The sequence below is a fragment of the Camelus ferus genome, chromosome 7 (genome assembly GCF_009834535.1).
Source record: "Camelus ferus isolate YT-003-E chromosome 7, BCGSAC_Cfer_1.0, whole genome shotgun sequence".
Taxonomy (NCBI): Eukaryota; Metazoa; Chordata; class Mammalia; order Artiodactyla; family Camelidae; genus Camelus; species Camelus ferus.
Genome location: NC_045702.1, coordinates 71,297,645 through 71,322,626, shown reverse-complemented (window position 1 = coordinate 71,322,626; position 24,982 = coordinate 71,297,645). Strand labels below are relative to the sequence as shown.

At 33.3% G+C, this 24,982-nt stretch overlaps 1 protein-coding gene and 1 long non-coding RNA gene across 2 annotated transcripts in view; one reads left to right on the top strand and one right to left on the bottom strand.

Annotated features, from left to right (window-relative positions):
* Positions 1–23,320, top strand: part of LOC116665016 — a 63,827-nt gene extending 40,507 nt beyond the window's left edge. Inside the window, exons 2-3 of the long non-coding RNA XR_004321596.1 lie at positions 19,986–20,051; positions 22,375–23,320. This is a non-coding gene — a long non-coding RNA (uncharacterized LOC116665016). The remainder of the gene's footprint in view (positions 1–19,985; positions 20,052–22,374) is intronic.
* SEMA3C (semaphorin 3C) overlaps positions 1–24,982 on the bottom strand; it is a 153,208-nt gene that overhangs the window by 114,637 nt on the left and 13,589 nt on the right. The window lies entirely within an intron of this gene.

Genomic DNA, 24,982 nt, shown 5'->3' with positions numbered 1-24,982 from the left:
TTTAAAAATTATGATGATTGCTTATCTTAGAAATACATGTTATATACTTTACAGAAATCTTTCAAAAGATCTATATCCTTTACTGTACTGAAATATTCACTCTTACCTCCATTTATAAACAATAATATTATCCAACTACAGATCATACTAAAGTAAGAAATAAATCATCACGTCTTTTAGGGAAGGCCCTTGCATTGTAAATATTCAATAATAATCATTCTTACAGAATTGTAACATGATAGACAACTAAAGTTAATTTGATTGCTAGGATGGTTTTTTTATAACATATGAATTTTGTATGAAAAACTTTCATGCCTAGCTATTATTTTTATAGCCTGGGGATGGACACAAACACACACACACACACACACACACTCAGAGAGTCTCAAGTTTATTGATTATTTAACCCAAGAACTCTGAAAGATTGGCACGATTATTCTTCCAAAGGAAAATCAAATACTGTTCTACCTATAGTTTTTCTTTAGCTAATCTTGTATTATTTTTATATTCAAAACAACCTGTAAGATGTGCTTTATGATGAAATCATTTTTCTAACAGTCACACAGCAGCACCAGCTTCCCAAAAAATAGAATGATAACTTCCTTTGAGTGCACTCTGAGTTTTACATATTGCTTACAAGAAATAATGGACAGGTTTTGGCATCATTGGAGGAGTTTTGCATGTGTAATTGATTAGGAAACAATGCTACAATTGCTACATTCTTCCAGAACTTATCTTTTGCAGTATGGAAAAATCAAACCTCTCCTACACATGGTATTTATCTTAGTAATCATGGAAACAATTATCTGCATCTACAATTGGCTTCACAGCAGCAGCAGCGGTAACAGCAGCAAATGAGTTTAAATAAAGTTAGACAACTGGATTCATTTTGTTCCTTGTGGAGATAACCATGAGTAGGGCTAGAAACCTCTAATTAGCCAGTGCACTAACATTAAGACAGTGTGAGGGGAAAACGTCAAGCCACATAAAATTTGTACTGACAAAGAAAGCCTACTGAAAATCATAAAAGACTGAAAAGGTTTGTCCATAAGTGAATACAAATATTGCTTATTGAGAGAAAAATCATGAAATAAATGATTCATGTGATTCTGTTGATTTAATATAATAATAAATATTTTGGAAAGCATTATATTTAAGTAAACATAAATATAGTAGCAAGGGGAAAAATTATAGCATATAGAAACCTTTGGGCACATAGGAAGTGACTATTTTTTAAAATGTTGTAATAATATTTTAAATTTACTGTGATCATATGAAAAAGAACGACAATCACAGCTCATTTTAGTCATTATAACTGACCATATAGACTACCTCACTTGGTACCCAAAATGCTATGATTCAATACTGCATGGCTTAGACCACTAAAATGCTCACCCCTACCCCTCAATCTCAAATAATCTCAATACATGAAATGAGATGTGTTAGTCATGTCTGAACACAGTCCTCATTTCCTTAGGGGGATTTCCTTGGCCTGAAATGCAATATACCTTCTGGTATTTTAATTTTCTCAGTGGCTAGACTGTAGCAAGAACTTTGAATCACCGTATCGCATTGAGTACAACCTCAAAATACATTCTGGAATTTTTAGGAAATGCATTTTTTTCCTGGTATTTTACATTGTCAACTATGCCTCATATAATTTACATATTTGCTGAAATGGAATCTATGAAAAAACCCATTTAATAGAGCTCCTGACTCATAGTGGGTATTTATTGAACACTTGGTGATTTGTTAAGCCCTGATGTCAATGAAACATTTCATCTCTAACCATGCACATTAGAAGCCAGATTAGTACTGGCTTCCCCCTTGAGAAGCCAAGATTACCTCATGTCTCACTTCAAACAATTTATTTTTCTTGTATGCATGGCTGGGTTCAAGAGTTCTTTCCTTGTTTTAATTGGATATATTCTTTGTTCCTTTTTTTGGGTATAAGTTCTATAGAACAGTAAAGACATCCAATAGAACTCTCTTAAGAGTTCTGTGGAAAACTTCTGTACATAAAGGTTTAATTTGGACAGTTTCCACATAAAAATGGATATGCACATATGAACATTTTAAAAAGGAAAAGGTCCTGAAGAGAAGGCTCCTATCAATAAGTGAAATTCACATAAACACGTTTATAAAAAAGAAGGAAGGGTGGTAAACACACCTGAAATAAAAGAATAAGGACTCCATGGCATGACATTCCATGACACCAGATACTGAGAAAATAAGTTCTCTTCCATCAGGTGAATGGATTTACATGACTTCTTTCATGTTTCACTATTATAATACTCCGTATTTTCCTCTCAGGTATTTGCTAATATGCCACAACCTACGCTAGGTACTTCTTTTTATATTTTGCAATCAATATAAAAGGGACAAATTAACAAATGGTAATTCTAACAAATCAACAGCCTCTTTCTAAAATTAAAGGGGGCCTGGAAAAGTAGTTCTTACCTAAGTACATTGCAGCATACATGGAATTCAGCTTCTGTTCCAAATCTCAGAGGCCAGAAGCACACACCTTAACAGGCCCCCTTGCTCCAAATTACAGAGTAGAATTAGGCCAAGGAAGGTCTATGTTTTGGACTTTGCCTGATCTAGGATAGTTTCAAACTGAATCAGAGGTAACTCACTTGAAATATTAAATAAAAGTAATTCTATAATCCAGTGGCATAACCTTCTAAGGGAAAAATTTGGTTTTACCCTTATTACATGAACTTCTGAAAACAGGCCACTTATTTCACCAATTCTGTTTCTGCATCCTCAGACATAAGGTCACTACCCTCTCTTTGGAATGACATTCTGTGTTTTTGTACTATGACTCATGCATGCTTCTTGCTGCTCCTCCCACCCTGGACACAAATAAAGGCTCACAATTTTCCCTGAGACATGCTTCAGAAGCAGCTTTGCAGTGATTCACTGCTCTGTAGTCCCTCACAGTATCAAAGCACATCTTTAAATCATGAGGAAAAGACCCAAGATGTCAACAAAATTACCTCATACCATCATAACCTATAATTTGCAAGAATCATCACTCATCTTTCATTTTCACTTGGTGGTCATTATTTCCTACAAGAAATGTTTCTAGAGTCCACACTAAGGGTGAGCTACTGTGGTACATACAAGAACTATATACCCTAATCTCTAAAGTCAGTGTCATTGGCCACTTTGTGAGCAGAAATGTCATTTCAGTAAAAAAACAACATTTGCTATGTTAACTTAGCATTCTTCATTTGACTTTTATTAGTTTTAAAATTTAATTGTAATTTAGTAAGCTTTTTTTTCTTTTATAGCCATAAAAAGTTGCAAGCAAAAGAAATGTATTCCTAAATTCTATATATGGGCATATATAAGTAAAATTTCATATAGTCAAAAAACTTGTTTCTCTTAAAAGGTATGAAATATTTTAGATATAAGGATCCATCTGAATTTCTACATTTTACAGGTAGGAAAATCAAGACTGGTCCAAGATCATAAGGCTGTTAGTAAAAGAATCAAGGTAGATTTTTTGTCTCTACCATAGGTGACTTTTAACTACATAAGTAGCACCTATTTAATTGCTGCAAAAATTTGAGGCCCCATTAACTAACTTTTCAAACATGAGAAACACTGTAAGAATATTTGATTTTTAAAAATATAACTAGGCTACAATATGGTAAAGAAATGAATAAAACCTGTGTTTTTACAGGCTTTTGTGTGAACAATTCTACAGTGAAGATGAGCAGCAAATATTTTCCAGCAGTCTAAACAGAAAGGCCAGGCAGAAAGAAACTTCAGCCTTGGAGGGAAAGTGTTGATGAGAGAATATTAAGCTGTCCATTCCCATAAAATAGCGGCATTGTTTTCATGAAAGTTGGTGCAAGGTAACCAAGATGTAAACTGTAGCCAAATGTTCAACAGAAATATTGAAGTGACTATGTTTCTTTGTAGCAGAATTTCTTTATGTGTTTATTACTGCTTTGATGTACACCATAAATTTCTGTATAAAGGTCACAAGATTGTGTTGAAACATCACAATCTAGGTTGTAATAACATGTTGACTGTACAGAAAAACTATGTAATGATCTAGAGAATAATAAACATTAAGGCCAGTGTATGAATTAAAAAAACATAGCTTTAGTGCCCTTAAAAAAAGCCTTCTAAGGAAATCTTTGGTTCCCATGAGGTAGTGTAAGTAAAATATTTTACTGTTGAGTTGAAGTCATTCTTTTATGAAATCATTTTAGTCGCAAGCTTTCATAAGATTACAGTATTGTGATAACATTTCTCTTTAGAATGAAACAAGGAAGACGATTTTTTTTATTATATTTGTTAATTTGTTTAGCGTTTTACAACTCAGGATTTTCCCATATATATTGCTTCTGAAGCCGACTATTACCTAATCTTTGTTTTCAGATATTTGGAACATGGCTTTTTCCCCATTTCACCCCTAGATCGATTGTGTAAAGAATATTTTTTGCCTTTTAAAAAAAGCTATACATTGGTGAATTCATATAAAATTACAATAGTTTAAAGTAAAAAATTAACAGTTCTTTGATAATGAGTTTTAAATAAAGGAGACAATTCAAAGTGATTTTTACACCCATGTAAATTTATTACATTTAAAATCTGTTTTCAATTCTCTATTCTAACCCAGGTAGCTATGAACTCTGGCCCACACTCCTGCCCATCCCTCTCCCCTGCCAAAAAAATACTGCATTTATATATGTGCACGCCTTGCTGCCCCAGTGATTCTGCCTATGCAGTCCTTTAATCTAACTGTCTTGTCACTGCCTACTGAGCCATTAGTTTATACAAACCTGCTGCGCTAAGCATCTATTACAACAAACCTGCTGGTGACATATTGATTTTTTAGTTTCAGTTGTTCTCCTTTGAGACTTTAGAGCAGCTGTGTTTTTTATAAGATTCCACTGAGTCCAGAGTATTATTCATTCAAACTAATTCAAATAGAGGGATAGTTAATCAGCAAATTAATTAATTATAGCTTTACATATAGTCTTTTTTTTTTTATTTTGTGAGTTTATTCTGTTTCTAATATCTGGTAAAGTGGTTCTCAGTTTACATTTGTGCAATAAACCTATACTGTATATTTCCAGGTAACAAATACTGACCGATTTTTTTCTCTCATTACAACATTGCCCACTAAGACCTTTAAAAGTGTACATACATGTGCAAAATCAATAACAGATAATGTTAATTCAACTATGGCATACATTGTCAGTCTTTCAGTGCTTAGTTAACACACAGTTACTAGATAGTTAAAATAGTCCATGAAAAGCTTTCTATTTTAATGTAGCTATGTAATTTTATAGAGCAGATTCAAAATTTAATATGTGATATATCAAGGAAATTTGTATCTTCTCACCTGAAATATTTATTTAAAATATTTATTTTAATAAACTTTAAATGGATAGTTATTAAATATCTAAACAGACTGAGCTTACCAATTCTTAGCTAGTATCCAAAACAATTATTTCAATTTGATATAGCAGAAATAGACAGAATAAAGAAATAAAAGTTAATGAATAGAAAATTGTGACCCACTGAAATTTTATAACAGTTTTTGAATAACTCTATCTATGTCCAGGAAATATATTGAATTCAGAATAAAATAGAAAGATTAAATCAATGATTCAACTCTCTAAACCAAGATTAAATGGATGAATCAAATCAGCAAATCAAAGCACTGGTAGTATGTCTAACAAATTATAGTATTAAAAAATACAGTAGCCTCGAGGCAAAGGTTAAAGACCATTACCTTCAACCTGTCAAACCAGTTACCGAGATGCTGGTTACAGGTTTCACATTTCTTAGAGTTAATTGTAACAAAGATTTGAAAGCACTGCCTATCCTAGTTTTAATAAACAGTAATTGAGACTGGATAACTACCTGCAATTTCATATCATGTAAAATAGTCTTGAGACTCCAAATATATTCATCTATCTAAAGCAATATTCAAATATTTACCATAGTCTTGTACACAAACTTTATACATGTTGATTTTTTTATGTTACCTTAGATATCCCAAAGAGTATAATTTTGATTTTGGTTTATCATTAGTAAGTGGTCTGTATAAAGAATGTAGTTTGGAAGACAGAAATACATATTAATACTATTTACCAAAAGAATTATCTTTACATATTTTAAAGATTAATGAATTTATATATTGTAAAATAAAATATTTTAGAAAGATATCTACTGGCATTTCCCACCCCCTTAAACCACTTAAAGGCAGAGATGATTCCTGAGATGGCCTAGAGGAAGCTTAAAATGAAAGAACTTTATAACTGATGAGAGATTCTTGACATGAACACTGAGTTTACAATACTGATGTACTGAAGAGACATCTGAAAGGAAGGAGGTATACACTGGATATCTACTTATATTGTTTTTAACAAAGGATGAAGAAGATCTTGTACCATTCTTTAAGTGCCTGAATTTTTGTTTATGCCACTACTTGTGTTCCATGTCTCAAAGTACAAGGATCTTTTAATTGATTTTTAATATTTTAATTATTTTAAATATTTAAATTATTTAAAATATTTATAACCACAATTATTAAAGGAATTTATTAAGCCCAATTAAGGAGATAAAGTATGCTCTACTTTGTCTTATAGTTTAAAGCTAAAATATATTTTGATTTGATCTTCTTTTTGAAATATATTTTGAATTTTATATTACAAATACAAATATCTTATTTTTTATTTAATTTCCCAATAACCCTGTTTGAGAAAGATTAGTTATTAGTATTTTCATTTCGATATGAGAAAAGGAAAGACTGGTTTAAAAGAATAAGACATAGTAAAATTAAAACTAGAATTTAGGTCTCGGTATTTCTAATCTTATATATTCTGTGTTACATATAATCACTTTTCTATGTTATAAATAAATCTATAAATAATTACTTATCATTCATGATTTCTTTTTAGTATAGAAAGTGTCATTTTCCTCTTTCTTGTGTTACCACACATCCTTGTGATAGACTTCAGAAACCTGTTACATTAGTTCAAAATTATAATTTAGTTTAACCTTTAAAATATATTCTTCTCAAAAGAGGTATTGTTATAAATTATGCCTTATCAGTTAAAATATATATTATCTTAGATAACATAAATACCAATAAAAGTAATTGCATACATTTCTAAGTAGAGTACAATGTTTTGAAGGCTGAGTCATGGGTATCTTAATCATAAATATGATGACAGAAGTGAGGACATATATATTGTAAAAAGAAAAAAGGATTCTTTATAGTGTTCTCCTAAATAATCTGGAATAATATAAATATTTTTCCATTTATGACAATTTTAACAACACAATCACAAACAGCTAATTCAGTGAGGTCAAATTATACCCTGGCACCTTTAAGCAAAATTAGAAGCCATATTACTCATTTTTCAAATGTTTGCTTTCCGTATATGTTATCTATTGTTCTCATAATTGGAAAAACTAAAATGTACAGAAGTCAATCAGATTACACGTGTGTTAGGGGAAACAATTTGTTTTTAGAAGTCCAACATATTGAAGGCACTTATGTTGTGTCTAAAAAGTCTGTTGTTTTTGACAATCTGGGTACTTGTCCAATTTAATTTATTCCATTTTCAATACATAATAATGTGTGTTACTGTCACTTCTGGATAAAATTTCACTATGGCTCAATTAAAGGCAAGGAAAAAGGAAAGTTTATTTTTATTTCTGGTCTTCTTAGTGGTTAGAGCAAATGCTTCCTGAAGGAAGTTGAGGGTCTTCCAAGATTTCAAAGGTATCTCTCCCTTTATCTGCAGCACCCTTTACAACATAGACCATAATGGTCTATAAAGATTAATGACAAGCTTAAGCGTGTATAAAGGAAAATGAAAGTAAATTCAGAAAACTTAAAATCTTGAAAGGGCACTTGGTAAAGTAAACTCTGGTAACCACTTCTAAACAACCAAACCTAAAGACTCAAAAATGACCAAAGTTGCTTTTCACTTGAGGTTTGGCTCAGTTATTTTACTACATATACTTTCTACTTTTAAATAAAATCTGTTGGTCTGAAGGCTGAAATATACATGTTCAGTAGTGACTGAACTTTCCCCAATCAGTCTGGCATATAATGAACTACACAGTTCATGGAGTTCCAAAAATACCAAAGAAAAACCAAGAGCTCAGTGTCAGAGAAATACCTCTACAGAGAAAGTTTAGATTCTGGCAAGGTTTTAGACAAATACTGTCATAGGCCATATGATATTACTAGTATATTACCACTTTCTCCAAAACCCAAAACAACAGTCAAATGACCTGTGCATCAAATGTATGAATTGTCTAGGTACAATACTATTACTTTTGACTCTGCAGTATTGGATTTCAGTGGGTTTCTTTGGGAAGCATATGCACATGTAATCTGTGTATTACCTGAGGCCTCCCTGCCCTTAGCAGATTTAGTGAATCTTGCTTCAGAGTCCATATTTCTGGGCTTGGTACAACTAAAATTCCCCCAGGAATTCCCTGTCTAACTCTCCTGTGCTTTTATCTCTGCTTTGCTTGTTGGTTCAGAGAAGTCTACGTGCATTTGCATCATGTGAGATGGGGTCTGGAGTTTCCACCTTTCTGCTGGTTTCCACTGAAATTTTGGACACATTCAGCATTGTGTGATGCTTAGTGAGTTTTAAAATGGCCTATGAGGTAAGAGAGGTCTCATCAGTCACCGAAACCCCTCTGCCATCTTTCCCCTACATCCCTTCTTGACTCCAGATCCCTGGTAGATGCTCCTCTTCACCATGTACAACCTGTTGCAGCGTGAGTCTCCCTCCCTCTCCTCTCCTCCCAGGATACCTCTACTGTTTCTGTAGTAGTAATAGCCCATAGGAGCAGCTTATCTTCTCCAGCCCCACTTAAATTCTGATAAATGGACTTTATCTATCGCATTATACACACACAAAAATCTTCAGTTAATTTGAGATGTAGAGGGAGGAATACGAATGAGGCAACGAGAACAAAAAGGCAAAGAAAAACAAGAAGACATAAATATGTTTCCTCTTCATGCTTTTCCCCCTTGTTTTAAATAAATACATGAGAGATGAATTGATAAAACTATTTTCAAGGAAGAAATATCAAATTTCTTTAGAGAACAAACAAAATATGCAAACTATTTTCTTGAGTCCTGGGAAAAAATGTCCTATCTTTTCTGCTGAATATAATAGTCAAAATTAAACTAGAAGTTACAAAACTACGAGGACTAGTAATTTTACCCTCTTATCTAAAATACATTCTCCAGATAATTGAACTATTATACTTTCCCTAAATGAAGATTATTTTTCCCATACTAACTAGAAAATGGTATTACTATAACATTTATTCAAATGTAAAGAGCATTAGAAATTGTGGAATTCAAACAAGAATAGTCAACTAGGAAAATTTATTTATTTTTTCCCTCTGGTTCTTCTAAAAGTAACTACCATATGCTTAGGATAATAACCTCACCAAAAGTCTGAAACAGTAATTATCTTAAAAACCTGTACATTCTTCCATTTATTTCTCTGTTAGTTATGGGCTGCTTCATTTAGAAACACAGCTTTGCAATTGCTCTTTGCATAATGGTATTATCTTAGGATCACATATAAAATCACTGGCTTGTGTAGCTAGTCTCTTTACAGGAGGCAATAAACTATTGCTTTACAAATCGACTAAGATCACTTTGACATTTAATTTATTTTGCAGTTTTCTGTAATTTTTCATAGTAAAATCTGAATACATATCAATGTTTTTATAGGACACAGTACAGATTACTGAAGTGTATTTACAGAGAGATCATTCTTCACTTTAATGGTTAATGTCTTTTTTTTTTTTAATTCTACTACCAAGGTAATTTATATTCTGCGTTTATATAGATTCTTTTTGGGCAGTATATGCACAATACTTCAAAGATAGTAATGATATTTTCTTATTTTTATATGAGCCTCTACTTATTACAGACATAACCATGATTAAGTTCAGTGTGTACATTGCCTAAAAAGGAGACAGAAGTAGGTCCTAGTCATTATAGGAAAATAATACACAAAAAAACTTTCAAATGAAATGGAAAAGAAGAGCACAACAGCATTCTTTACCTAATAGACACTACAGAGACACCAGTATTTTTTTGAGTTGAGGAATATGTCACTAAATCATTTTTCACAAATACAGACTCCTCACAAACATGTTACCTAACATGTATTAATTTTTGTTTTATTTGGGTGGGGGGTAATAAGGTTTTTTGTTTGTTTTTTTAATGGAGGTACTGGGGATTGAACCCAGGACCTCGTGCACTCGCTCTACCACTGAGCTATACCCTGCCCTCTAACATGTATTTTTTAAAAAGACATTTCTAATGATTCAGGTGTAAGTACTTTGCTCTCTATCTGCTCAAGTTCCTAACTAAACTCTCATTCTGAATAACTCCACTGTTAAAGTCTGGAATGTGTGGTTGTATTATGATCTCCCCCCCCCCCATTTTTTAATTGCTCTAACAAGAAAAGATTACATTTCTTGCGATATTATTCTGAAGGAATATTTTGACATTGACTATCGAGTATTTTCCCATTCTTCAGAAAAGTATGGAAGCTAGACATGGTGCTGCATTAGACAGCCTGAAATTGTCCTTAAATCTTTGAAACCTCTTGTCCCTAAATTCTTCCATCAGACAATGTGGTAGAGGCAGAAAATGTGACACTTATTTTTAAATCATAATCACCCTCTTTCACTAGTTTATTTATACTGGTTTCCTTTTCTAGCCTTCCCTTTCTCCTATTGTTATACGTTGAGCTCCAACCAACTGCCTTGCCATGGCAACTTGCCTCATCATTTGGACCACCTATCAGCTAGGTTAGTTTCTCCAATCCCATTTCACCCGAATCAGTATAATCAATGTTGTTTAAATCCATCACATGATGTCTTAGACTCAAACAACAAGCCGTGAAATTGATGTCTATACCACTGCTCTATCAGATTCACTTTCTACCATCCTTCTTGGCTGTATATTCTTAAACTATCTTCCTTTTTCAGGTAAAATTCACATTTTACAGCCCCTCTTTCATTTTATCCTTATCTCTTAAGCCTTTAACACTAATCATTAACAGTATCATCTGTTGTATAGTTATTATTCTCTTCATCTCCTTAATGGAATTGTTAATTCCTGGAAAGCAAGAAGCCAGTCATTTACTGATATTCTTCTACTCAACATGGGAGATAATGCCTTAAATGTGGTAGGTTCTCAATCAGAATACTTTAAATGAGGAAATATCTTGAAAGGCTAAGGGAGGTGTCAGATTTATATGTAACATTGTGAACTTTGTTAGTTGTTATCCTGTGTTGATGTAGACTCTAGCTCTGAGAGTACGTGAATAACTTAGGGAATTATACTAAAGATAGTTCCAAAGTGTATCAAATAATTTCTGAAAACAAAAGAAAGACCACCCTCTCAAAAATTAACTTATACTGCCTTCAGCCACTATGAAACAGTCAAACATTTTCAAAATGTAAACAAATCCTTAAAAGTTACAGGAATTTTAATGCTGTATGGTAGCTGAGAGGTAACAGAAGACATTTCTCTACTTTGATACTACTGCTATAATTCACTTGAGTTTCAACCTTTGTCACACATGAATGCTGAGAAAACTAACCCTACCTCCCAGAGATAACCCATTTATGTCACTGTTACGAAATAAACATCCAGTTTATAGTACAACGAGATAATTCTTCCCTTGGTAGACAGTACAAAATACTTCAGACTAATTTCTGAATATTGTGAATCACAATTTTAATTATGGTAATAGCATAAGACAGTGTATTAGAACCTACTTTTTTTTTTAAATTTAATGTGGTGGCTTCTTTTCGTAAGAAATACTAAAAAAATCCCACAGTGAATTAGATTTGCATATGTGTAGTTTAAAGAAAAACTCCTTGTCCCTTCCTAATAAAGTGGGATATAAATTGTTTTCATGTGTTATACTGTTATTTTGCATTGTCATTTCAGTATAATTATAATTAAACTTACTTTTTTTTCAGATTTTTTTCTCACAATGATTATGGGAATTTTATAGAAACGTAGAGTTCATTGGGGCATGTTTCTAACAATTTTTTTTTTTTATAAAATCAACATATTTCCCTAAAGAGCATGTTTCCAAACTAGGGGCATTTCAACCTTCTCTTATACTGGCTAATTAGCACTTAATGGGTTTTGGAGGCAGATGACTATAAATACTTCCATTTGTTTTCTCTTTTTAGATGCTAACCGCAAAAAGTAGTTTTTTGGTTTTTTTTTAAACTAATTTTCACTTGTTTTCCAAAAACTCTCCCAATTTACATGTATCAGTTTATCTTTCAGGATTATGTCTTTTGAAAGTCTGAATGGATGCACTCTTATCCTCTCTCTTATCATCCTTCACACTGCATTTCCAATTTCTTCATATACCCCCTTAGCAGACAGGTAGAGAACAGACTAATGATGATGTGGGAATGCTATGTACAAGTGGCAAGTCTACCCAAGTTCCAGTTATTTTGCCTACTGGCCGAGACACTTAATCTCTTTGGACCTCAACTGCTATATAAAAGGGCCAAATTAAGTGATATCTAATTTATCTTTCAGCAATAAAATTCTGATTCTAAATATAGTAAAGTGATGCAATTTCTTTCTGGCCACTAGGATGCCACTTAGCATTTTTACTACAATTATACCGTTAGAAATAAGACTGCAGCATAAGATATGTCTCAATGACTAATGGCAGCCAAGTCAACCACTTTGACCTGATTTCTTCCAAACACACACAGTGATTTATCCAAACACACACACACACACACACACACACTCTCTCTCCATAAATCTACATTCTCTTTGAAAGTGCCATTTATTTTAGTTAAAACTTTTCCTAAACTAGTTTTTACTAATGATGCTTAATCTCCATGTGGCTTAAAGTAACAAACCAAGGAGTCTGTGTGTGGTGAGCATGTGGTCACGAACAAGAGGCAAACTGAATTTAAGGAGCAGAAAGCAATGGAAAGTGGAAGCCAGCCGACTAATTCTGTTTTTCCAGCTGTTTTACTAGAAAAAAATTCTAATAAAACAGATAGTATTTCTTTATAGCCTCATTAGTTTTCCCTATGTAAACTGACAATGCAGGGCAGTGTTCCCTGCATCCAATGTTGAGATAGAGTAATTTTAATTTTAAAAAATGTATTTCTTGACTATGCTCAACAAAGTGACAAACTTTCATAAAGGTGTTAAATAAAATCTGCAGAAATTAATATCCTTGATAAATAAAACAAGTCCAAATTCCTAATATTCACATCAAACTACACATTAGCACAGAACATTTAAAAAATTGCAGAGATTAAGTTTAAACATAAAAGGGTCTCAGTAATACATGCAATCTATTAATTATTTAGGTCTAGAAACAATGAGGGATATTAAAAAGCACAGAGGAGAAATCCTAAAAAAATCTGTTAAACATACAAACAATTATATCACTTTCTAAAATATTTCTATGATCTGGAAAAATAAAGGGACAATTGAATTTAGGGTTGTCTAAGACAACATTTATCTTACAAAAATCAATTATGTCCACTGCTCTCATTTAAGTTTTCTTATACAATTTACTCTTAACATTGACTGATCTTTAGGAAAATAATAGTATATAAATAAAATTTGTAGGCCCTTCTTAATTACTTTTCATGATATTTTCTAAAATATTATGAAATAAAAAGAAAATACAGAGAATACAGTAATATGAATGTAAGATTTGTGTTTAATTTTTCATGTTGACTGTACTCAATATTCCCACACTACTTTTAGCGTAATCACACTATTATAATTCATTTTGCAATATGATTTTTAAATTGCTTTTATTTTTTATTTGCTTGAATAGTAGATCACTGTCTTTAAAACAGCCCTACAACTACAAACACTGGATTACTTAATTTATAAAAATGATGTAGTTGTGGAGAACTTGAAAATGCTTCCAACTTCAATAAAATCAGGATCTTAACTTGATTACTCTGGATACCTACTGATGTAATCATTTTGGTTAATTCAAGGTAATAGTAAAAATTCTTGTTGTCGCCCTTTATTTCTACTCCAACTATGGGGGTTCTTCTTCCTTTCATTATCTTCAGATGTTATCATTTAACTAGGCCTCAGTGATATACCTACTATCAAGAACAGGTTACTTTTTCTAAAAGGATCTGTGAAGAAAAAAAAAAAAAAGGAAAGATAGAAAAGAAAACCAAAAAAGGTCATCTTAGCAGCCACCTGGACCAACCCAATAGTGAGCTGGAACCTCGGCTGGACTAGCACACTAGTAGCTTTAAAAGTCGCACGGGATCTCTTATGGCCCTCCCTCAACCCTGGTGGTTGTTCCTTCAGAAGTGGCTGTCCCACTGTTGTCTGCTGAGCTCTATTCTAGTCTTGCCATCTTGCAACCCAGCTAGCCTACATCTTGGCTTCTCTTCCTTTTGTGACAAGTTTTTTCTTTTTTTAATTCAGTTTCTTCTTGAATTAACCTTCCAATAAAGGAAACCTGATGAGCCTCTGTGTGGCAGGGTGGCAGGGCTTGTAGAGCACCACCTTCCGACAGGGCCGAGAGAGGCACGGAGGCACAGAGACCCCTAAGTTTGCGTGGCCTGGCTAACCACTGGCCTGCACACTCGAAAAGAAGTAATTCTATTCACTTCTACTCTCTCTAATTTCCCTCTTAATAGTTATTAGAAAAAGAAAGGCTTAAAATAAAGTAGGGCTAGACAAAATTATTCATTTTTGTTTCCTGTGTTGTGCGAATATGTATGGGGTTGTAGGGCATTGAACAGAAATATTAAATTTAGGAATTTCCATCAAAACATATAAAACAACAAAAAAAAAATCCATTAAAAATCAACTTTCTTTTCTTTTGTTCCTTGAGGAATAAGTAGATCTCCAGAGGGAAGTACTGGCTACTTTTAGGGGTTGGGGACTATAGGAGATAGTGGTAAAATGACTGCTTAGGTAAGCTTTAGACCACAGTCTTCAGACTCGCCGACATGCCCAGGTCAGTTCTGGCCTCCCTTCATGAACACCAGGGAAGAAAACTGAAGGATAAGTGAAAAGGACAGGGGATATAAATGACAGAACACACAGACAGAAAAGAGTACTCAGAGGTGAAGGAGAAGGAGGAATGAGAATCAGGAAAATCAAAGAGCAGAAAGATGACTAGCTGAGGGAAAATGCTGGGAAATAGTTTGAAGCTATTAATTGACAGCAATATTTGATACTGAGGAAAACAAAGAATTGAAAGGAAATTCAGGCTAAGAAGTTTAGGAAGAAGGTTGTTGCATTTACAGTTTAAAGATTAAAGCTATGACACTACTTTAACTATAAACTTTTAAATTCAGATTTTTTTTGGTTTGTTATGCAGAACCTTTATTAATTGATAGTATAGTTAGGCAGTTCAGAAATTATGTTGGAATAAATACATAACAAAATTTTCTAAACTCTTTATGAACTTGGAAACTGTAGTTTTTTCTTTGTAGTTACAGCCTGACATGCCTTGCTAAAAAGTCCTGCTGTCATAAAGAATAACAAGAGAGTATTTAGATGTAGTTTATGTTGACTATTTCCAGAAGATTTACTTTTTCTAAATAATTTCCCAGAGTAAAAGATAAAAAATAAATAAACCCAAATACTAAATGTCAAATAATTCTTATTAATGATGAGTAACATTGAGCTCTACATATAAGAATAATAGAAACAAAGATAAAGACGTGTCATAATAATTAATAAAACAAGAATTACAGTACAAATTAGGACACATAGGCTCCAGGCAATGCTTTTTGTCTGCAAAATTTAGCAAAATGTGGGCAGAACCAAATCATACCAATCTTGTAGCTCAGACAGAGGACTTGGGGATCAGATTTCATAATAACTTTGCATTGAGTATCAAGATACTTATGTAGGATATTTCTTTCCTTAAATAAATCTGCATGAAGCTACGAAATCTGACACTACATCTTCACTGAAATGATTAAGTAGAAAGCTCTGTTACCATTTTAGATGCAGAATAATAGCCCACATTATCACATCATTATCCACAGCCTACCCATAACTTCTCTGAGATTAAAAAAGCCACCTAGAACTGCTGATCAGAGTAATGGCTTGATAAATTCTCTCCCAAAATCTGTCAACACAGCCCAGATTATTTTATAGGAGATTTGTACCTTCATGCAAACCTCAGAACATGCACCTATACATATATATTCATGAAAAAGAAACGCTGCTGTTGATTCCCTTTGAAAGAAATAATTAGATTTAGTGTGCTCCTAATATGCCCTACACTCTCAACTTGGTTTTTTTTTTTATAACAAATGAATATTTTCATAAACAGAGACAAAAGTAAATGTATTATTTTGTTTGTTATATCGTGAGAATGATATATATTATATGTACTTGAGGAAGATACGATATAAATATTATTTTATAATTTTTATTCCTTTTTTTCTCTAACTATATTTTCCTCAAAAGAAAGAATTCTAGTTTTCTCTTTTATGCCCCAATACCAACAGGAAGACAGCATTCTTACAAGCCATATTACTTTATCTAGAAATTATCTGTCATCATGCCCCGACTCAAGAACAAGAGTAGAAAACTCCATGTTGGTGAGGTTCAGACAGATAACATGAGTGAGTAAAGGAAAGAAGACTTGAAGGGACAACCCGACTCAGCCCCCATCAGTCCTTCCCAGATCCTCTGACTACTCTACAAGAAAAAAGAAAAATACACATTGTAAACTAAAATCTCCTGACTATTAAATGTTAAAATGTTAGCATCTTACTCATTGTTAAATATTATGTGAGCCAAGAACAACCTTTTCTAGACCAGTGACGCACAAGTTTCCCACGTGTAGAATAATGGTTCTTAACATAACTAGACAATATATTTCTTAAGGGGATGAAGTATATCATCTTTTTATTCTCTCGCTTTATACAAAATAATAATATTTGGCATTTAGTAGATTTTTACTGTTGTTATGTCTTGCTAAGTGTTTTACATATGTTACCTTGTTTAATATACACAATGATATTATCAGTAGTGAGTTATCAGGTAGGAACTAATTTATCCTCATTTTATAGCCTAGTAAATGAAGTTTAAAGAAGTTGATGGAATTACCATGAGTTACATGGCTCATAAGTGGTAGAGCAAGATTTCAAACCCAGGCAATCTGCTTCCAGACCTGACCTAGGCTTCTCATTTCCCTTAGCTCACAGAAGTTGTGCAAAACAGAATAATTTCTGTTTCAGTTTAAACAAGGAGAAGATAAGTTAGGAGGGCCCATTCACTACTGTCCTGTAAACTGCCCATTCAATATAAGTAAATAAAGTCCCTCTATAAAACAAAATGAATTTATAAAATACAGTTCTTTCATGACTAGTTTATTGTACTACACTATAAATACTCCATCACCTTTTCCCTCTTTACTACTGAGATAACACAGAGACAAGAATGAAGCATGGAAAGTGTGTAATATGTGCTTTGGTGTGTGTTCCTTAGAATAGAAGTGTTGTATATATTGCTCAAGTGGCTTAAAAATAAATTGGGAAATTTTGCACTATAACACCTCATTTTGTACATGGCACTAAACAGTTCTGGCGTAACTGAGTGGGGGAAATGAGTCATAGTTTTGCCTGTTGAAGAGGGTGGTACAAGGAATTACCACACTTCATTCTGGTGGATGAACTCCAGAAATGAATCAGGAACCTGAATGTTATAAGCTAGTCAAGCAATTTTTCCATTTGTCAAGTTAGAATTAAATGATAATTTGGGTTTTATCAACAATATTCCAAAACAAATAAATGATAAGTGAAATACTCCAGAAAAGTAAAAACTACCTTTGACTACACGACCCCACAATTTACTAATGTGGCTATTTTAGTATTTTACAGTAGTTTCCACTCAGCAAAGCAATTTTTTGGTACCACTTATTGAAGTATAGTTGTGAAACTTGCATTTTTACACACATGAATTTGAATTCTTACAATCTACTAAGCCAGATATTGGTATTTCACTTGTGGAAACATTTTAAGCATTTATTTTTTACTTGTCAGTTCATTTACTTTGCTATGCTTATGTACTCTGCAAGACTTGCCACTGAGCCCTAAATAAAAGGAACACATTAAATCTAATCCTTTTTTTTAAAGGCAAGATACATATCTTTCCATTAAAGATCAATCAATATAGTTATAGAAGGAAGCTTGGAAACAATATCTGAGCTTGATGTGACTAGAATCCTAAAGATCCACACTGTCCTAGAATATTATTTGCTGTTTCATTTAATAATATAGTTGCCTAATTTTTTCTTTCCTAAATTGCATCCAATGAGCGAAACACGTTTTTCTGAATTCGTCCATTTCAGATATATTGTGCATTTTAAGTTGTTAAACTTACACCTTACACAAAAAGAGTTTTTTCCTATTTCCTCTTTAATGAAAGACATCATGTTGATAAACAAACATAAACTATAAAGCTCCGGACAAAAGCCAAGTAAAACTTTTAATTTATGTTGTTTTAATATGAACAGGTAAACACGACATTACCTTTTATAGCCAATACTGACATTTCCAAAGGCCCAAATTTCTTACTTAGTGTTTTGTTTATTATTGACCTGCCCATAATATCGCTTAGTTTATTTCTACCTCATAATCCATACACACAGTTTTTTCTCCAGAAACTCAATTATAAGTATGCAGGTACGTTCCATAAACTAATGAAAGCTTTCTCATAGCTTTCTTGCCTTCATGACAATAGTAGGATCATAGTACAAAGGGATAGAGATCTAAACCAAAATAATTTGCCAAGAAGAAGGTTAAAAGCATATTAAGAAAGGTCTCTCTGAATTATTGGCAACTTATAATCCTGGAACAAAGAGCTGGACGGGGTTTGATTCACTATTTTTGTGTTTTCTGACCTACTTCTGCTCTCCTCCAGTTCTCTAAACCTGTTAATGCAGATACAATTCATTCAAACTTTTACTTTCAGGAATTTACTAAGTATCTACTATGTATCACACATCATTAGAGAGACTGGAAAAAATGGTATACAAAAAAGGATCAGAACCTGCCCCCGTTGCCATAGGTGGCATATTTTTTTTCTGAGTGAGAAGAAACCCTCCTATCTTCCACTCCCACTCTCCCTACCACCACTACCACTAGAGAAGGCCTCTTTGCCTTAGAGTGTCTGGGCTCCGCATTTAGACATAAAGGACATATAAATAAAACTATCTGTGAGAGATTGCATATTGCACAAACCTTTACTGAATCCTCTTAGCACTAGGCTCCATGCTAGACCTAATGACATAACCTAAATCAAGACCTGGCTTACGTTGTCAAGAATCTCACTGAGAAGTCACTACATTTCAAAATATAAAGGAAATGAAAAACAGAACATAATTTTCCAGGTCACAACTTTGACATGACTTTCACATTTCACACAGAAGTAAGTGAAGGGTATTTGTTCACTCTTAATGGGTGGTCAACACTCAAGCTGCACTATGGTTACACTAATGATTTCTCTGGCATCGAAAATCTCCACTGTTGAGTAAAGTGGCTATATTTTACTGTTTAGTAAAGATTCTATCCTGTAAACCATTAGACCGACAGGCTGAAGAGAATTCATTTTCATTGTTAAAAGAGTTCCTTCATGATTTTACGCCCTCTAACAGAAACTGAACTTTAAGGATTTGGAAACAGTGGTTCCTAAACATGACTGCAGATTGGAATCACCTGGAGTAGTTTAAAAACAATAGTGGCTACATGTCATCCCTAGAGATACTGACTTAATTGCTCTGGGTGTGGCTGTGGCATCAGGATTTGAAAGCTCCCAGGAGACTCTAATGTGTAGCCAACATGGAGAATCACTGTTATAAGGTGTTGGGTTTAGCTTTATTAGTCATTCTAAACACTTAGAGTTATGAATTTTTCCTGGTCTAATTTCTTCTGTCTTGTAGTCTTATGATGAGACAGCAAACTGCTGATGAGAAGGAACGCCCAAAGAAAGGAACTTCTGACCTCTGGTATGGAATTTATTTTTGTGCATAAAAGAAGATATTTCTGAAGACGAAGTTATTATGAACCTCTAATGTTTAAGACAGGGTGCTTCATGTCTTTGTTCTATCCCTCAACTATGGCCAACACTGTGTGTGTGTGTGTGTGTGTGTGTGTGTGTGTGTGTGTAAGAGAGAGAGACAGAAAGACAGACAGAGAAATCAAATTAGAGAACAAGAGAGATCTGGAAATTGAGAAATGGAGAAGACTCTGAAAATAGTCTTCCACCCCTGTCGCCACTACAGACAGCTTAGGATTTTAAGTGCACTGGGCATTTGGAGACAATTTGGCAGACTGGGGCCAAACTGTGTCAATGTATCATTCATAATGACTCTGCATAGTTACAGACACTGCTAAGGATTTGGAGGTGAATAACAAAACAAACTCTAGCAAAAGTGCTTGGTCTCAGAGGCTTGGAGAACCTTGGTTAAGTGCAATAACCTCTTCCTTGGCATTCCAATTTAACTCCCTCTCAGTCCAGTTTATAACCATGATAAAACCGTGATCCCTGTTTGCAGAATGATTAATGCCCACAATGGGTTTAAAGCCAATTTTCTAAGCTAATTCAAGATAATATTTTTATTTCAAAACTGGCCTCTTCTATGAGTTGTTTGTGCCTCTTTTATGGCACACATTAGGGTGTGCCTAGTGTAATATTTATGTAGTTGGCTTATCCTGCTGACTGAAACAGGTGGTCACTGAGGACAGGATTCATGCCATACTTCTCTTTGTACCTATGATGCAGCACACCACATTGTACAAGGTAGGCTCTCTAAAATATTTGCCATTTTTTTGAGTCTTTTAAGAAAATCGAACAATGTAGTTTATGGAATCTCTCCAAAGTAGGATGAATGAGTAGGTAGTAAAGGAGTGAGAGACAGATGGACACAACATTCTTTATAAAAGCCTGAAAGCTTTTTCTTATATTGACCCATAATTTGCCAACAATCAATTCTAATGAGATTTTCCAGCTTCCACTTTACTGTGAGCATAATGTGTGCTGTTGGAACTTAATATAGATACTTACATACCTTGAAAAATGTCCATGCTATTAATGGACTGCAGCAAATTTATCTTTGGTTATTAAAATTCTAGTATTTTTTTTTTACCCAGGAGCAATTTTAGAAAAGGTTTTAAAATTCTGCCTTAGTATCAAATATTTATTGTAAAATTTGTAAACCAAAATGGTTATTGCTTTAACCGCAATTTCATCTCAGTGTATATGGCACTAAATTTCATTTGCAAAGCACAAATAAACGATGCATCTTAATTTTAGGCAACCTTTAACTCAGTTCCTGCTACATATTCCATCAGCATGTGGGCTCTGAGGCTTTCACCATTATGTGAGTAAGTCCAGGCTAAGCTTAATAATCTTTTTCTTAATTCAATTAAAAAAGAAAAAACCTAAGAAGGAATGTGAGGAAAACACACGCAAGGTGATAAACTGCTAGATAAATATATTTTATACTTTAAATTTCTAATGTAATATCTGAAAAGCCTGTAAATAACTGTAAGTATAGAAAAGTATCAAGTACATATCAAAAAGTAGAAATATATGAGATGAAATAAACCAGTGCAGATTATTATAAAATATTCCATAAAGACAAACTGTTGAAAATAGGTACCTTATAAAAGGGACATAGATTTACAGACATAATAAAAAGAGAGATAGTCATTTCCCTTCACCTGAAATCAGAATATCTTATTATTCTGTAGCAAATCGATACGTGCAGCTTTTTGCTTCAGTAAAATAGAGCCTACTGTGTAGTAGGTAGCATGTCAGTCTCATAGAGCTTACTGAATGTCCTTTTCCTCCTGTAATAGAAAATTGCTTACACCACTGCAATTAACTCAATAACCAGTGTATGACTAGCATAAAGATCTACATTTGATGTCAGAATAAAAAATACACTTCCTAGAACATATACGTTATCAGTTCCCCCTGAAAAAATATGCATAATTAGATTTTCACACAAAGGTTTTAAAACCCCAGTAATATCAGCAGGTTTTGAGTACTAATTGAAGGTGGAAATGATGCAATTACGTTGAACAGTGGCAGGAAGCATGGCTTTTAAGAGAATCAGCTTAAAGAAAAAAATCCCAGTTGCATGTGCATTAAAGCTCTAAGCTAAAGATCTCTCTGTGCCAGCTAAACCCCTACCCAGCTCCGTAAAGTAACTTTCTGAAGACATGCCAAGCCCTTTGCTTGAAAATAACATCTTAATTGGTTTCTTCTAATAAAATTCAAAATGCTCTTTTGGTGATGATAATACACTCATTGTTTTATTCCAGCTCAATGTTCTCTCTTGGAATGTTCTGAGTATTACTGTTCAGAGAAAAGAAAAAAATACACAAGTCTGAATTTATGGAGAGACAATTTGGCTGGATGGACGAACAAAAGTTGAAAGCTTTTGATGCCAGAAAGACTGCTTCAAAAAGTAATGATTCTATTCAAACCTAGATTTGTAGATAATAGCAATGAGATTCCAACCTCTTCCTATTGTCTGTATCATTGTTATATAATAACATTAAGGTGTGAATACAGAACTGGGTTGATAATGTTTAGAGAATGATTAAGGTTCTTATTGACAACTGACACAAAATAAATTATTCAATAAGTCTTTTCAAATCAAGAGATAATTTAAGTCATGAGGTCTTATTTTTGCTTGAATTATGACAAGTAGTATATATTTAAGAGGTTGGAAAATTATAAAAAGAGCTTCAAGATATTCATATTATTGTATCTTCTGCATGCCTGGTCATCATCTTAAGGTTCTTTATTAAAAGATTTTCAACCCAGTCTATTGAACTATTTGTATACATACAGACATGACTCTAATTCCATAATGAAATTCAATGAAAACATTATTTTATACAAGTCTATTTTATAATCACTTTACTATTATTCACTTCTTCATTAAAAAGAGGTCCCTATGTTAAGTTCTGTGGAACTGTAACAATCTCTACCATTTAAAAGAAACTAAGGCCATGTATACCACTTCTACCTGACCCAACTAAGCAAGGAAAGGAATACTAGGAAGTTCCTACTCCCCTTACTCTGCTTCTAATTTTGTTAGTGCTGTCTTAAAATCTTCAGACCCTTGTGTTCATTATAAAATCTCTGTAATGGATGAAATCCCAGCTTGGTGCATTTCACCCAGTTTGTACAAAGTTATGTCCATTTACAAAAGAAAAAAGGGATTTTTCTAATCTAAATTTTGTTAAGATTTTAGAAAAGAGACGCTCATAATGAAAGATTATGTTTTATCTGCTATAATTGGAACTCTGTTAACTCCTTGGTAATTAATGCTAACTATAGTAACACTAGCAACAACTTAGGTTGCAAGACTCCACTGGCTATAAAAGAAGGAAATGTAGTGAACAAATCTGGGTATTTATTTTACAGCATCTTTACATATTATTTTTCCCATTCATTCTCTTTAAGTTCTTATTCTCTGTGGTAAGGATGGATTATCACGTTCTGGCAGGTTGTTGCTTGGCAAGTCATTTTGTTCTCATTATTACTAGCCATCAGTAATGGGAGAGAGGCAAGGCTCAAAGACATAAGCCATCAGAGATTTTTGTCCTGGCCCTCAGCTCACTCACACTATTACTATATAACTAAGTGTTAAAGTAACATTTAAAGTACTAAGGTGTTTGCCAAACTAATTATCTAATTGTTATATGATCATAAACATGCGGTAGTTACAACTTTAAAGAAAGAGAACATACAGACACATTGCAAATGATACCAGGAATACAACGGCTTCTTTGGTGACTTTTCAGCTTTTCTTATAGGCGTGTACAAGAGAACACGCACTTAGGAAAGACCAAAATGGTACTGAAATAGAATTGATCTTTTCCCATAGAGTATGTATATATATGTATGTGTGTTTAAAGACTGTGCATTTATCTTTACTCAGATATACATCCCCTCTCCATAATTCATTTATCTTTAGAAAGTGAAAGTCTATACCAAAATATTGGAAGTTTTCCATGAAAAAAATTAACAACTGTTTTTTTAAGCACTATTACTCCTACAGACACTCAAGGTTTTCTTTTTTCAGAATCAGCAGTCCGACCCTCTTCTTAGAGAAACAGCAATTATCTTCTGCAAACTTAAATTGCTTGGACTCCTTTGTCCTGTCAATTCCATATAGGCTGAATTCTTGACCTTCGCCATTACATTATATATAAGATTAAACATAAGCAATCTTATACTCAAAGTTCGGTAACTGCTTATTTTTTTTTTATAAGAAAATCGTTTCAGTGAAGTAGTAATTTAGGAATTAATTAGGTATAATATTTAATACTTTTAGTATCAAGAATCTTAAATACTAGAAAGTGTTAAAGTTGAGAAAGGCAAGAATATGAGGTACATTCACTGACATCTCTTCAAACCATATTTTAAGATTATTTTAATGATTGTTTCCTACTAAGATAATACACAAATGAGCAGAGTAGAATATTCTGTTCTAGGGATTGACAAAGGGGAAATTGGAATCCTGACGGACAGGACACAGCAAAGCAAGTGAAATGCTTGACTGCAAGAGCAGTAACTTGGCAGAAGGCAAGACAAGGAAAGTATGTTCATTCACTTATATCAATTAGAAACAAAAACATGACTTTTTGTACTTATGTATTGCCTCCATCTTTTCAAGGAGAATTTAGAGGTATTTCTAATACGGTGTTAAATATATTTGAAGCCTGACATACAATAATCCACAAATGATTGCGAAAAATCAGTAGTTAATTAGAAACTTAAGATCTGTTAAAGCTACAGTGTTATGCATACTTTGGGGGAAGCAAATAGCATGAGACAAATTTGCTAATCTTCCTATTAATGGCCTGGCATTTCTGCAGATTTTGTAACATGCATTTGCAGAGTGTCTCTGATCCT